General features: G+C 43.3%; 1 long non-coding RNA gene across 1 annotated transcript; it reads left to right on the forward strand.

Moving 5' to 3' along the window:
* Window positions 1-1,071: 1,071 nt before the first annotated feature.
* Window positions 1,072-5,209, forward strand: LOC138753166 (uncharacterized). Its single transcript, XR_011351016.1, has 3 exons — window positions 1,072-1,211; window positions 1,314-1,782; window positions 4,733-5,209. It is a non-coding gene; the product is annotated as an uncharacterized lncRNA (long non-coding RNA).
* The last annotated feature ends 9,270 nt before the right edge of the window (window positions 5,210-14,479 follow it).

Here is a 14,479-nt window from a genome sequence, read left to right on the forward strand (position 1 = left end):
TCTTTGGACAGGTAATTGAGTATAAGGGTTGGGATCTCATGATAGAGCTGTACAAGACAGTGGTGAGATCACAGAGAGTACTGTGTAACATTTAGGAAGCTCAATTATAGAATGAACATCAATAAAATGGAAAGGTGCAAAGGACATTCTCCAGGGTGTCTGGGCTGCAGGGCTTGAGTTATGGGGAGAGGATGAATGAGCTAGGTCTTTATTCCCTGGAGCACAGGAAGCTGAGGGGTGACCTTTATAAAATCATGATGGATGTGGATAAAGTGAATGCTCATGGTATTTTTTCCAGTATAGATGATTCCAGAACTAGAGGACATAGGTTTGATGTGAGGCAGGAGAGAAGGACCTGAGGAGCAACTTTTTCACTCACAGTATGTTCTATATCTGGAATATACTGGCAGAGAAAGCTGTAGAATTCAAATACAGATGAAAGTGACACACCCAGAATGACAATGGAAGTTTGTCCAGCAAAAGACCATCAAATACAATCCAACTTACATTAATACATTTTCAGTTGATAGTAAAATTAATGGTGCAGGTCATTCATTCTCAACATTTTTGGCTGTGGCCCCCTTTGGGCTCTGATTCAAGTTTATGGGCCCCCTTCCATGTGAAGGAGTCAAGCTATTCAACTATTCTTTATTGTTACTAGATCCAATTCCTGAAAATATGTAACAGATATTATTGGTAGCTTCAGAAAGACTGTCACAGTTACAAATAAACCCATCTCACCAATCTTCTCAAAGGCAATGCAAGTGAGCAGTAAGTGCTGGCTTTGCCAGCAAGTTCGACATCCTGTAAATTAATTTGGAAAAATGCTGCATGCATTTCCATATAATTTGTACATTGCTTCATATTAGGGTTATCCTAGTCTCCACAGTGATGTGAAGTATTCTGGTTCAGCCCCACGGGCTGAGTGATTTACAATCCATAAAATAACCTCCACTCATTTCAACAAAGGAGCTCTGACAGTACTGATATGGTGGCATGTCTGGAACTAAGAGTTGAGATGCATCAATGAGTTAAGTTGTAATTTAGTGAATGTCTTTGAATTCACAGAAAGAAACTTAACTGTTGCAGAAAAATTTCATTACTTCCAAATAATGAATTGATAATATGAGTTCCTGCATGCTGCACATTTGAAATATCCCAATTTACACAGCTTATATCAGCTTGAGGGGCTGCTAGGTGAGCTATAAAAGGTAAATTAAAGTGCTCTTCTCACTGTCTCATCATTTCATATATTACAGTTATGAGGCAAACCATTCACCACTGTATCTTTTGTATCATTTACCCAACTGCAGAATATCGTTATTTTCATCCTTCGGGGCCATGGGCACACAGAATTTACTTCCAAACTGTTCAAATCAATATGTATAGTATTCCGACAGCCAATGGGTAGCAGAGATTCTCACTTCAAAAACTCAGGATAACTCAAACACTAAATGAAGAAAAAGTGTTGAAACAAGGCAACGTTTTGTGTGGTCCTCCCAGCAGTTCTTCTTACAGTCACTCTATTCTCCTATCCCTCCAAAATGAAACTTCAAAATTATGAAAGCTGCTCTTTTAAAACTATTGGACATCCTCCAATACTAATTGATCTCTTTACTGTAACACTGCGCACTGCAATGAGCTCTAGCTCTCCTACTTTGTACTGCTGCAAGTATGTTGGAGTTTATATGTTGGACAACTCTCGAAAAGAATCCTTTTCACTCTACCAGGTATACTTTGGCAATAAACATCAACTTGAGGAACTCAAATCCCAAAAATCAGGTAAGCACATGAACTCTAAATCAATGAGAGCTTATAAGTACAATGTACAGATGCACCAAAATTCTTACTTGCTGCAGCCACACAGGTATGTAAGGTACAACAAATATAAGAGTAAAAATTAAATTACCACAAAATGCTAAGACAGATAAGGCAATAATAAATATCAACAGATAGATGAATATTCATAGTTGCAGATAGTGCAAGAAAAAACATAACCTCTCAGTAGATCCTTTGGTGATCCTCAAGCACTTTGTGGCTTGGCTTAGTGTAGTTAGGGGAGGTTTAAGAGGCTGTTAGCTGTAGGATATAAACTGTTCTTAGACTTGGGGATGCTGCACCAGGCTTCTATACCTTCTACCTGAAACCAGGGTGATTGGGTCCTTTATAATATTGGGTATTCCCTTGAGGCAGTGTCTCACGTAGATATCTTTAATGGATATTTACACAAGTCCCCGTGATAGTATGGCTAGATTTAGGTTAAAGAGCCACCAAAAAGAAGCCCGAGTTGGCGAGATGACATTAGTGTCGTTATTCATCTTAGACATTTTCTGTCTCTGTGCTTGGAACAGAGGAGTGTTGAATTTATTCACATGTCAAGGCCACTAATCTAAATAATTATATTTATTATGTTTATGTTTGATTTGCTATGTCAAATTATGAAAAGGAATGTCAATGGCAGCTTTTATTTGGATATGAAACCATTTTTATCTCATTAAATGAAAAAGCTATTGATATTTATAATTCCACAGTATATTTTTGACAGATTACATCATGCTGTCTGCCTGGATCATGGCAAGTTCAAGTTTATAATCATTTGACTATACAATCAGATTTTTGCAGAGCATGGCATACACACACACACACACACACACACACACACACACACACACACACACACACACACACACACACACACACACACACACACACACACACACACACACACACACACACACACAACAAAGGATTCATGTCATTCATGTCTTTCTTTAAGTATCCAGCACGGAAATTGACATAATATTCCAACTGCCCAATTGTCCAGAAAAAGATTTGAATTTGTTTAATGTTCCAAAGGTCATATTTGTAATAATGTTGACATTCTACTTCTATAAATTGATTTCACTGACTTTTGTTTCATCAACATATTCTCATTCTGTAAAAGTGAAGAATTCACATATGACACACAATATCTTTGGGCCATAGTGACAAAGTTTTCTACTTAACATTTCCCTGTATGTTAGTCAGGTGAAGGTGCATCCGTTTCATCTGATTAAAGAGGATTGCTTGTATGACTGAGCAGAGACAATGAACTAATAGCAAACATAAATTTCCACCCCTTAAACATAAAAAAAAATCCCAGGCCCCATTAGCTATTGCAAATGAGCTATTTCATTTTTAAATAAGCTGTGAATAAGATAGCATGAACTTTCACCAAATTGCAATTTACTGTTATGCCAAAGTATACACAAATGTTGCTGATAGGGATAGTTAACAGGAAATACCAATGAATAAGCCTGAATTATAAAAGTGTTTGATTGACAAGACTTAAAATAAAAAAAGGTACATTAAGCCTGTCTAAATAAACAAGTTTTAAACCACAAGATGCTCAACAAGGGATCATGTTAGTATTAAGACTTACCCTAATGATCCATTAAATGAAATTAGAGAAATACTGACATTAAGTCATAGCTAACAAGAGAAACAACTAGTTAGATGAATCATTACTCATGGAAATGTAAGAGAGAAAAAATACTCGGGGGGAAGTAAAGTTCAAAAATACATTTGCAGAAATTTAATTTGCTGTTTGTAAAACCATCAGTAAGGTTTGATTTAGGAATCAGAGAGGATGCATATTCATAATGATCATTTGTTAAAGGAAATAAGATTGCTAGATAACAAACTGTTGGGCATATTTACTAAGAGTCCAATGCACAAAGCAAACTAAAAGTGAATACGGAAGGGAACACTTAGAAATCACAATAATATGTGTAAAAAGTGGCAGAGGAATTGATGCAGGTGCTTTAAAAGACAGTCTTATGTGCGCAATACACAGTGGAAATGAGTCAAGGTTAATCATGATACAGACAAGCAATCACAGTCAAAAGAAGATTCAACTGCACACCCAAAAATTAGACCAAAATGCAAATCCAGAGGACAGAACACAGCAGATTCACAAGACTGACAACTTTTGTAAAGGTTTGCATTTGAAGGAAGCAATAGTAAGATTTATAGTTCTTTCTGCTGGAAAGGATGTACTTGTTGCGTGTGTTTAAATAAAAGTCTACTCCTGAAGAGAAACAGCATGAATATAAATTTAAACCATGGATAAAGAAAATGGATTTAAATGAGCAACAAATGATTTTAGGTTCAATATAAGAAAATGCTCCTGTATAGTAAGAAAAATGAATACATATAATAGCCTCACATCAGGGAGTTGTCTAACAAAGAAACAGACCCCTTTCCCCACTAAATTAATGCTGATGATCATGCCCATTTACATTCATCCTGTATTGATCTAATTTTAATCACCCATGCCCATGAAATTCCCCCACACTTCCTCCGTTTCCACAACCCATCGATGTATTGCAGATAGCACTATAGTGGCCAATTAACTTGCAAGCCCACAACTATTTGGGATGTGGGAAGAAATCAGACCACCATGGTGAAATCCAGATCTTCACAGGGAGAATTCCACACAGGTAGCTGCCAGAGGTCAGGATTCAAACAGGCTATTGCAGCCTTAAGGCAGAGGTTTCACCAGCTCCACCACTGTGCTGTCCCTGAAAGGATCTCCCAGAACAGCAGCTAGAACAAAATAGTTCAAATAATTTCAGAATCATTTGGATAATAAAGAATGACATTTGGGTTATTATGTTAATGAATTTATAGACTGCACATCAATTGCCTTTCTTTGAAAATATTTTTATTTGAAAATGTTTTAACTTTTGAGCAATCACAGATGTGGCTTTCTTGTGAGGACAGATCTTCATTCATGGACTACAAAAGAATATGTGAACATCAAGAACAACCTTAATGCTCCATGAAATGAGAGAAATAAATAAACACCATATTGCAATTAAATTAATACTAAAGAGACATTATAAATGTGGAGAGGTCATGCTTCAGATAAGTGGAGCAGCGTGAAATCACCCTGGTGCATTGCATGCAATATTCATTTCTTTGCTAGAGGAAGGTTTTGATTGTTTGAAAGTAGTTCAGAGAAGCTTAAGTGGAAAACTACTTGTAATGGGTGAGTTGTCGTATGAGTAAAAGATTATATGGGTTATAATTTAGATGAGTGGGAAGGACATGGCCAAAACATATACGATCCTGAGGAATCTTGACAGGGTGATGTAGAGATGATGCCTTCTCAAGTTCGAGAATGTAGAGTTCCAACCTCAGCTGCACCATTGTAATGGAAGATTTAAAGCATGTTTCTTACTTTTGCAACCTTTGCTTCTGCAAGGCTGAGAACCTGCTTGTTGCATATGAATTAGTAGACATTATCCAACTTCCACCATGAGGCCCAGAGATGCAGTTGTCTTTTGTTGGTCGCAGACTGTCAGGAGACCTTGAAGATAATTAAATCATTTGTTCAAAGAGATAAGATCTGAAGTAAACAACTTTTGGGTAATATAAGCCATGGTCCCACTGATGAAGTTTGAGACTCTCCAAGAGGTGGCAACATCTCTCAGCAAGAAGAAGAACTTCAAGATTCCAAACCAAAGTCCTGGTCCGGGGAGGTGGAGAAGCTGCTACCGGCGCCCGGACAACCTACTACTAAGTGTGCAGTTGTTGCCTCGCTTCAGCAGTTAGAACCAGTCCAGGCATTGATATAATTGGGAAGGGCTTGCATATTGTAGTGTAAATTCAGCTTTAGATTTAGTAATAAAGACTTGTATAAACTGAACTGCTCTCGGTGTGTGTGTCTATTTTCTTTCTGTAGCTCAATCACAGTGACCAATCTAAAATAAACAAAATGAGAGGTATAAGTTTACCCAAGACAAATGGCGCTGCGAGCAGGATTGGTCTCAAGATGTTTCGCCGAAAGAAAGAGGTGAGCCCTGAGCAGTTCTTGATTCCGGGATGGACTTCCAAAGACGATGGATTTGGCATGTTGGCCAATACCCTGTCTTTGTTGGGACCACCCATTAGTTGGGATGAGAAGTTAGACCCATCAAGTGCACCTCTGGGAGAGTGGGTTGCCACTCTCCTTCGAGAAAGTAAATTTCCTGGTAAAAAGGGGATGCTGACGGACAGTTTTTGGCTGCTGGCCACAGCCTTACACCACTCCATTCAGTGTGAAGCAGAATTAGTTCAAAGAGAAGTAGAATCTCAGCACAAGAGAGAGCAACTAGAGGAGGAGGTAGAAGCCCTGCGACAACGCTGTTCCATGATGAGTGAGATTGTTTGCACCAATCAGGAACGACCCAAAGAATGGCCTGATGGGCTGCATCCCAGGGTGCTTAAAGAAGTTGCTATGGAAATTGTGGAAGCACTGGTCGACATTTTCCAAAGTTCCATAGATTCGGGGGAGGTCCCTGAGGATTGGAGAGTGCTGATGTGGTGCCGATTTTTAAGAAGGGAGGGAGGGAGAAAATGGGAAATTATAGACCGGTCAGCCTGACGTCGGTGGTGGGGAAGATATTAGAGTCTATCATAAAAGGAGTAATAGCAGAACACTTAGGCAGAAATAATAGTATAAGGGCTAGTCACCATGGATTCCTTAAGGGTAAGTCATGCTTGACTAACCTTCTGGAATTTTTTGAGGATGTGACAAAGAGGGTGGACTTGGGAGAGCCTGTGGATGTGGTGTATTTGGACTTCCAGAAGGCCTTTGATAAGGTACCACACGGGAGACTAGTGGGCAAGATCAGGGAGCATGGTATTGGATGTAAGGTGCTGACATGGATAGGAAATTGGTTAAGAAATAGGAAACAAATGGTTGGGGTAAGCGGGTCTTTTTCAGGATGACAGGATGTGACGAGTGGAGTGCCGCAGGGATCGGTATTGGGTCCTCAGTTGTTTGTAATTTATGTAAATGATTTGGATGAGGGGATTATTAATAATTTGAGCAAATTTGCAGATGACACGAAACTGGGTGGCGGTGTGGGGTGTGAGGAGGATGTCAGGAAAATGCAGAGGGACTTGGACAGGTTGGGGGAGTGGGCTGCTGAATGGATGACGTTCAATGTAAGCAAATGTGAGGATATCCATTTTGGGGGCAATAATAGGAAAGCTGAGTATTATTTAAATGGAGACAAGCTAGGGAGTGGGGAGGAGCAAATGGATCTGGGAGTACTTGTTCACCGGTCACTGAAGACTAGCATGCAGGTTCAGAAAGCTGTGAAGAAGGCTAATAGCATGTTGGATTTCATAAAGAGGGGATTGGAGTATAGGAACAGAGATGCCCTTCTGCAGTTGTACAGGGCCCTGGTGAGACCCCACCTGGAGTATTGCGTCCAGTTCTGGTCTCCAATTTTGAGGAAGGACATACTAGCTATAGAGGGTGTGCAGCGCAGATTTACAAGGTTAGTTCCAGGGATGGCGGGGTTGACATATGCTGAAAGGCTAGAAAAACTGGACTTGTATCCGATGGAGTTTAGAAGGATGAGGGGGGACATGATTGAGGTATACAAAATTATCAGGGGGATAGACAGGGTGAAGTCAGATTACTTGTTCCCAATGATGGGGGAGACGAGGACTAGAGGGCATAGTTTAAGAATACAGGGTAGGCCCTTTAGGACAGAGATGAGAAAACATTTTTTTACCCAGGGAAGTGTGAATCTGTGGAATGCTCTGCCACAGAGGGTGGTAGAGGCAGATTTGCTGATTATGTTCAAAAGAGAGTTAGATAAGACTCTAGTGGGCAAAGGAGTTAAGGGTTATGGGGATAAGGCTGGAAAGGGGTACTGATGGTAGTGATCAGCCATGATCTGTAAAATGGCGGTGCTGGCTCGACGGGCCGAAGGGCCTACTCCAGCTCCTATTGTCTATTGTCTATTGTCAAACGATCTGCCGTAATATTAAACTCCGGCAGCAGCTCTGTGCAGATAAAGAAAGGCATGGAGTAGAACCCAATCCACATTGTATTCGTGCCATGATAAGGAATGGCGACGATCCTGATGTAATTGATGAATGGGACGGGAATGATGACCATGGTAATAATGCAGATACTCCTCAGCATGTCCCTAACATACTGCCCTCTCCACCTGCTGTTCACGTCCGCCCCATTAGGCAGCAGACTTCCCAAACAGACGAAAGGGGGGATGATGTAAGGGAAGAGATTGAAGGGATAGATACCCCGATCTCCCAAGAGGACCCAGGGGAAAATACTCGAACCACTGCTTATGCTCCATGGCCCACCCCCTCTACGGGATGGCCTAGGCCTCGTCCCGTCCACTGGGCAAAGGGCCCTGTGGGCCAAAGTGGGAGCAGAGGTCAAGAGCAGTCAATGATCCGTGACTTCTCTATAAAAGAGCTGGCTGCCATTGGAGATCGATTTAGGCAAAAGGCGGGAGAAACTCTGGCGGCCTGGCTCCTGCGTGTTTGGGAGCAAGGTGGGAGTAATGTATATTTAAACCCTGAGGAATTGTTGGGATTAGGAACATTGACTACTGATATCTGGGTCACTGCTGAGCTGCGGGGTAGAAGAGAGGTGGATTACTTACTTGCCACTCTAGGGGATGCCCTGCTACAAGTATACCCATCACCAGTAGATTGGGATTTACATTTACAGAACAATTGGGGCACCCCAGAGGAGGGTATAGCAGTAATACGTCAACAGGCCCTGGCCTCTGCCTTGTATGCAGGGCGTTTGAGGCTGTGGGTACATGGGGGGAGCCCTGATGAAGAAATATTCACGACCAGAATGCATACCAGATTGGTTCGTTCCGCCCAACCCACTGTACGGGGACTGGTTCTGTCCGTAACTAGTCCGCTAATTGGGCACCCTTTGTCTGAGGCGGTGCACGCCTTATCTGGGCTTCGAGAATTAGAGTTGGGAGGTAAAATTCACTCACGTACAACCCAGGTTAAATCAGACAAGCAGGATGAAAAGAGAGGGGCTGCTGGTAATAACGGACTGACAAGAAAGGACCTTTTTCTAACCTTGTTAAAGTTAGGCGTACCTAAAAGTGATATTGATGGGAAACCTACTGCAGTCCTTTATGCCCTTTATAAGAGGAAGGCAGGGGAACATCTTCCCCAGCTGTTGGGTCCTCTTGGCCCAGCTGAGACTTCTGCTCCCACTGCTGCTCCCACTGAGCCAGCATCTCTTGCCCCAGTTATCCGTGATGAGATACAACAAATGGTTAAAAAGGCTCTTATGGATAATAGTGGCATGTGGGCCTGGAAGCCCCCGAACCCTACTAAAGCATGAGGGTGTGGGCAGGGCCCCCGTGTCTACTCCATTGAGATACGGCAGATACACGGGAACCCACAGCCCTACATACCGTTAACAGTCCATTGTGGTGGGGGTAATGACCGCCAATATTTGGCCTTGGTTGATACTGGTGCAGAGCACTCAGTGATTCCGGGTAACCCTGACCTCTGGACTGGACCAACATTTCGAATAGAGGGGATGGGAGGAGCGATCACCCTGGCGAAGGAAATAAAAGTCCGCGTCACAGTGGGTGATGGCCCTTCCCCTATATGGTTACATGCCCTGGTGGCTGCCACTGACGAGTGTATCCTGGGTATCAATATATTGGCCAGTAGGGCCCTTAATACTAGCCAAGGGGGATTTGCATTTGGAATTCAGACTATTACAAAAAGACGAGTGGTGGGTCGGGCTAAGTGGGATCCTGTGATGGTGCCTCCCCCCACGAAACCAGTCTGCCTTCCACAATATTGTCTCCCTGGGGGGCAGGAAGAGATTACTGCCACCATCGATGCTCTGCAAGAAGAAGGGGTAGTGAGGCCTGCAACGTCGCCCTTTAATAGCCCTGTTTGGCCAGTCCAGAAGCCAGATGGCTCCTGGAGAATGACAGTTGACTATCGTTTTTTGAACAAACATGCCCCACCACTGGCTTCGGCAGTTCCAGACATTGTTACCCTTATTGAAAACATTGCTACTGGGAACTCAGGAACATGGTATGCTGTCATTGATCTCGATAACGCCTTCTTCAGTATTCTTATAGCTGAGGACTCACAGGATCAGTTCGCCTTTACCTGGAAGGGGCACCAGTATATCTTCACCCGCCTCCGACAGGGCGATGTACACTCTCTCACTATTTGCCACAGCCTAATTGCCCGTGATTTGGAGACAGTGACAGTATCGCCTTCCCTCTCAGTTCACCATTATATTGATGATGTGATGATCCAAGGGACCACGGAAGAGATGGTACAGGAAGGTATGGAGAGTGTCCAAGATACCCTGATACAAAGAGGGTGGGCCATTAACCCCGCCAAGGTACAGGGCCCATCCCAGACAGTTATCTTCCTTGGAATTCAGTGGCATGCTGGAGAACAGGTGGTTCCCGATAAAGTTCGCAATATATCGTAATCTTAGCCACTCCTACTAACAAAAAAGGGACCCAGCATTTCCTGGGGTTATTGGGATACTGGTGACGCCATTTTCCACACTTGGCATTGCTTTTATGTGCTCTATATATGGTTACCCGAAAGAAAACAGAATTTGTATGGGGTGACGATCAGGAAAAGGCGTTCCAGTCTGCCAAGCAGGCTATTCTTCAGGCCCTACCCATTGCTCCCCGTATCCCAGATTCCCCCTACGAACTACAGGTCTCCGTTACTGATGATCTGGCATCCTGGAGCCTCTGGCAGAAATAAGAGGGCCGCCGATTCCCACTGGGATTCTGGTCACGTACCACGCCCGAGGCTGCAACTCGTTATTCTGCTTTTGAACAGCAGTTACTAGCCAATTACTGGGCCCTGCTGGAAACTGAAAGAATGACAGGCGATGCAGATGTTCAATTGAGACCTGCACTTCCAATAATGAACTGGGTCCTGGCTAATGACACTAATCTAAAGATCGGGCGGTCTCAACAGTCTTCTATTCTTAAATGGAAGTGGTATATTCAGAGGCGTGCAACCAGAGGGCCTGAAGGGGTGGGCCGCATACACGAACAGGTGGCTGACCTTCCGTCTCGTCATGAGGACGTTGAACCCGCCTTGCCCCCTCCCCTACCCCCTTCACCAGTTCAGTGGGGTAAACCATATGATTTGCTCACTCCAGCAGAACAAGAGGATGCCTGGTTTACTGATGGTAGCAGCCAGTGGGTGCAAAGAAAGCAGAAGTGGAAGGCAGTGGCTTACCATCCCAGGTCAGGAACTTATTGGAGGAGGGGGATGGTGGCTCCAGTCAGTATGCTGAGTTGAAGGCATTCATTTTACCACTAGACCCTGTTGGAATATAGGGGTTAATTAATCATAGAAAATATGTAGAATATATGGTTATGTACTATTCAGTTTGTATACTATGTAACAATTTAATATTGACCTCATGGTGAAGGGAAAGAGTAATGTAAGTAAGGGGCAGCCACAGTATGTAGCAAAGTTGGCTGATTACAGAAGGTTTAGAATTGTATGCTCCCAAAATACAAAAGAGAGAATATGTATGAAACAATTTAGTAGGAAGGTTAAGGCAAAAGGAAGTGTTGATTAGCACAGGAGACGATGGCCAGACAAGAACAAAGAGAATCCTGACAGAGACTGTCAGAAACAAAGAGAATGGAAACTAACTCAGTAAGAAGGCTAAGACAGAAGGAGGTGCTGAGTAGAACAGAAGAATATGGCCAGATGAGAACAAAGAAATAATTAGAAATATCTGGGGTATGAATTGATTTCTGATCAAAACAACAGGATATTCTGACCTTCAGGATTAAGATGGGAGCTCTACACCCCAGATATCTGCAGAGCAGGAAATTACTTGTGATAAATCTTATGCAAGAAATCTAGCAAAGAAAGCCAACTTTTGTTCTGTATGATAATGAAATCTAGCAAAGAAAGCCAACTTTTGTTCTGTATGATAAAGTTGAGCTATATAAACTGTAGAGACTGGACAGTAGAGGTTGGTCTTGGGGAATAGCTCACTGTGCAGGTGACCTATGAACTAACGACTGAACCAGAGCTCTGTTAAGCTTTATTCTTGTGCTGCATAATAAACTGCTGAACCGAATACCTTCTCCTATCATTTCATTTAACGAGCACGCTGGACTCAGACGACACATAGACTAAATTGAGGGTAGAGTAAACCCAGAGTCCGACAATTTGGTGACCCTGACGTGATGAAGATGGTGAAGTGATGGAAGAGAAAGAGACGAAACACCAGTCGATTGTGGTGTGGTGAAAACAACAAGTGGCCACTCAACCAAAGGAGGTAAGCAGACGCCTGTTTAAATAAAGTTCTGCTATTGGCAATGATAAAATTGTGTGTTGTCACCATTCTGCAAAAGTCCTAGTAGAAGCCAATGAATAAAGCTTAAAAAATCCGGGGGTTAGAGTCCCCTGGAAGAAAAAATGGGGGTTAGATTCACCTGGAAAAACCAGAAGTTAGAGTCTCCTGGAGACCCAGGGGTTAGAGTCCCCTGGAGAAACAGATGTTTGAATCCCCTAAAAACCCAGGGGTTAGAATCCCCTGAAAAAACAGGAGTTTGAGTCCCCTGGAATAAAAATGGGGGTTTGAGTCCCCCTAGAGAAATAGGGGTTAGAGTCCCCTAGTAGTGAACATATTGTATAATAGTTACATTTTTTAGTAGTGTGCTAAGTTTTCCTTATTCAGTATTGTATAATAGTTACTTGTTTTAGTATTGTGATGTTTTCCTTTTGTGTTTGTAGGAAAGTGTGAAGGTTCAAGGTAAATTGACGGCAGGGCGAAATTCTATCAGGTGAGAGACTGATTGAATTATGAGATCTGAAGGGAAAAAGATAGGAACGTAAGATGGAAGGAGAGGAATGTCAGGAGTATGGGGGATGTGGATGGATTCCTCCATCTGTAAAGCAGCAGTGGGAAAAAACAAGGAATCAATTAATGGGCAGACTACCAAAGGGAGAGGAAGTAAAGGCTATGAAACGGTACGATCAGATATGGAAAGAGCTGCAGAGGCAGGGGAAGGTGCCGCTAGGATTGGAAAAAATCAGGCTTGTATGGTATCTAGGAGAAGCCGAGAGGCTGGCGACAAAGGAGGTACAGGAACATGAGAAAAAGGGACCAGGGTCTATCTTGAATATAAGAAAATTTAAACAACAAAAGGAAGCGAAGGAGCAGAGGAGAGCATATTTACATATGACATTGGCTTGCATGGCTGTGGAAACAAACCTTCAGCATACTACTTAAAAGGCATCCCCTATCACAAAGGAGAAAACGGGAGAGGAGATGACAGGGGAGGTTAAGCCATCAGCCCCGCTCTATCCAAAGTTACCAGAGACGTTGCCACCACCTTATCCGATTCCCCAGATGCCAGCGATGCAGATAAGTGAGGGAATAGTGAATGTCACTGAGTTAGCAGGTCCAGAACTTCAGGAGGTGAAAGAGAGACTTAAAGTAGTTGTGCAGGAAAGTGTGGAGACAATGAAGGAGTTAACGAAGGAAATACAGAAAGATGTATGTAAAGTAAGGGAAACTAGTATGCGACTGGAAAAAACAAATGAGAGAGAGCAAGAAGACACTTGAGAATGTCTTCTCAGTAGGAATGTCAGAGGATCACTCCACCCCCTTTATAGCTTGGGTTGTGGGAAATACAGCAGGTAGAAATGGTCACAGGAACCACTAGGTGCCCTGATGCCGAACCATTTGCCAAACATGCTATGGCAGTAGGAAATGCAATGTGGGATAAGTTTCCCGTTCGCCCCGGTGTCATGCAGTCCCTGACCTTTTCCATTAAAGAGGATGAGGAGATCTCGACCTTTTTGAGTCAGTGTAAGGAGAGTTGGACGAATAAAGCAGGGGTACACCCAGCCACAGAACCCTTGCAGACTACACTATTTAGGTCTGCAGTAACGAGCGGGCTGCCAGCTGTAGTCAGGGAGGCGTTAGAGAATAACCCTGATATGCCTGGTTGCTCGACTGAGCAATGGGAAAAACATTTGGCCCATCACGTGAAGCGTTATAGGGCTAAGCAAAAGGAGGATAAACAAATTACGGAGTCTGCTCAAGTGCAACTCCTTAAGCTTCCATTGGAAGAGGCTAGGAAAAAGGCAAATGAGGCAAAAAAGAATTCCTCAAAGGGTGCGATCCAAATGATTCATCAGCCACCGCAGCCACCACAAGGGAATAATATGAATTGGCACCCAGCCCCAAATTGGGCACCAGGTCCCACCTATGGGGGCAGGACTGGAGGTCCAATGGGGGGATTCCGAGTAAGAGGGAGAGATCGGGGTGTTCCACGAGTGCAGCCAGCCGTATGTTTTGAATGTGGTCAACCAGGACACTGGAAGAGAGAGTGCCCCCTAGCATGGGGTCCTCAGGACACTGGGGAAGGGGATATGGACCACCACAATATGAGCCTTGGGTCCAGCCCCAGAGATCGTCAGTGCCACCCCCGGTACATCAGGCACCCCATGCGGTTCTAGCTCCGACGAGACAATTCCCATTGCTGACTGAGGAGCAATGTTACCCACAGTGACGGGGCCCGAGCACCCAAAAGCAGGTTAGGTTGACAGACCCCTTCCTGCAGATTAAAGTGATGGACATGGAAGTATCTTTTTTAGTAGATACGGGTGCCAGATTTTCAAC

This window comes from Narcine bancroftii, chromosome 1 (assembly GCF_036971445.1).
Source record: "Narcine bancroftii isolate sNarBan1 chromosome 1, sNarBan1.hap1, whole genome shotgun sequence".
In the NCBI taxonomy this organism is placed as follows: domain Eukaryota; kingdom Metazoa; phylum Chordata; class Chondrichthyes; order Torpediniformes; family Narcinidae; genus Narcine; species Narcine bancroftii.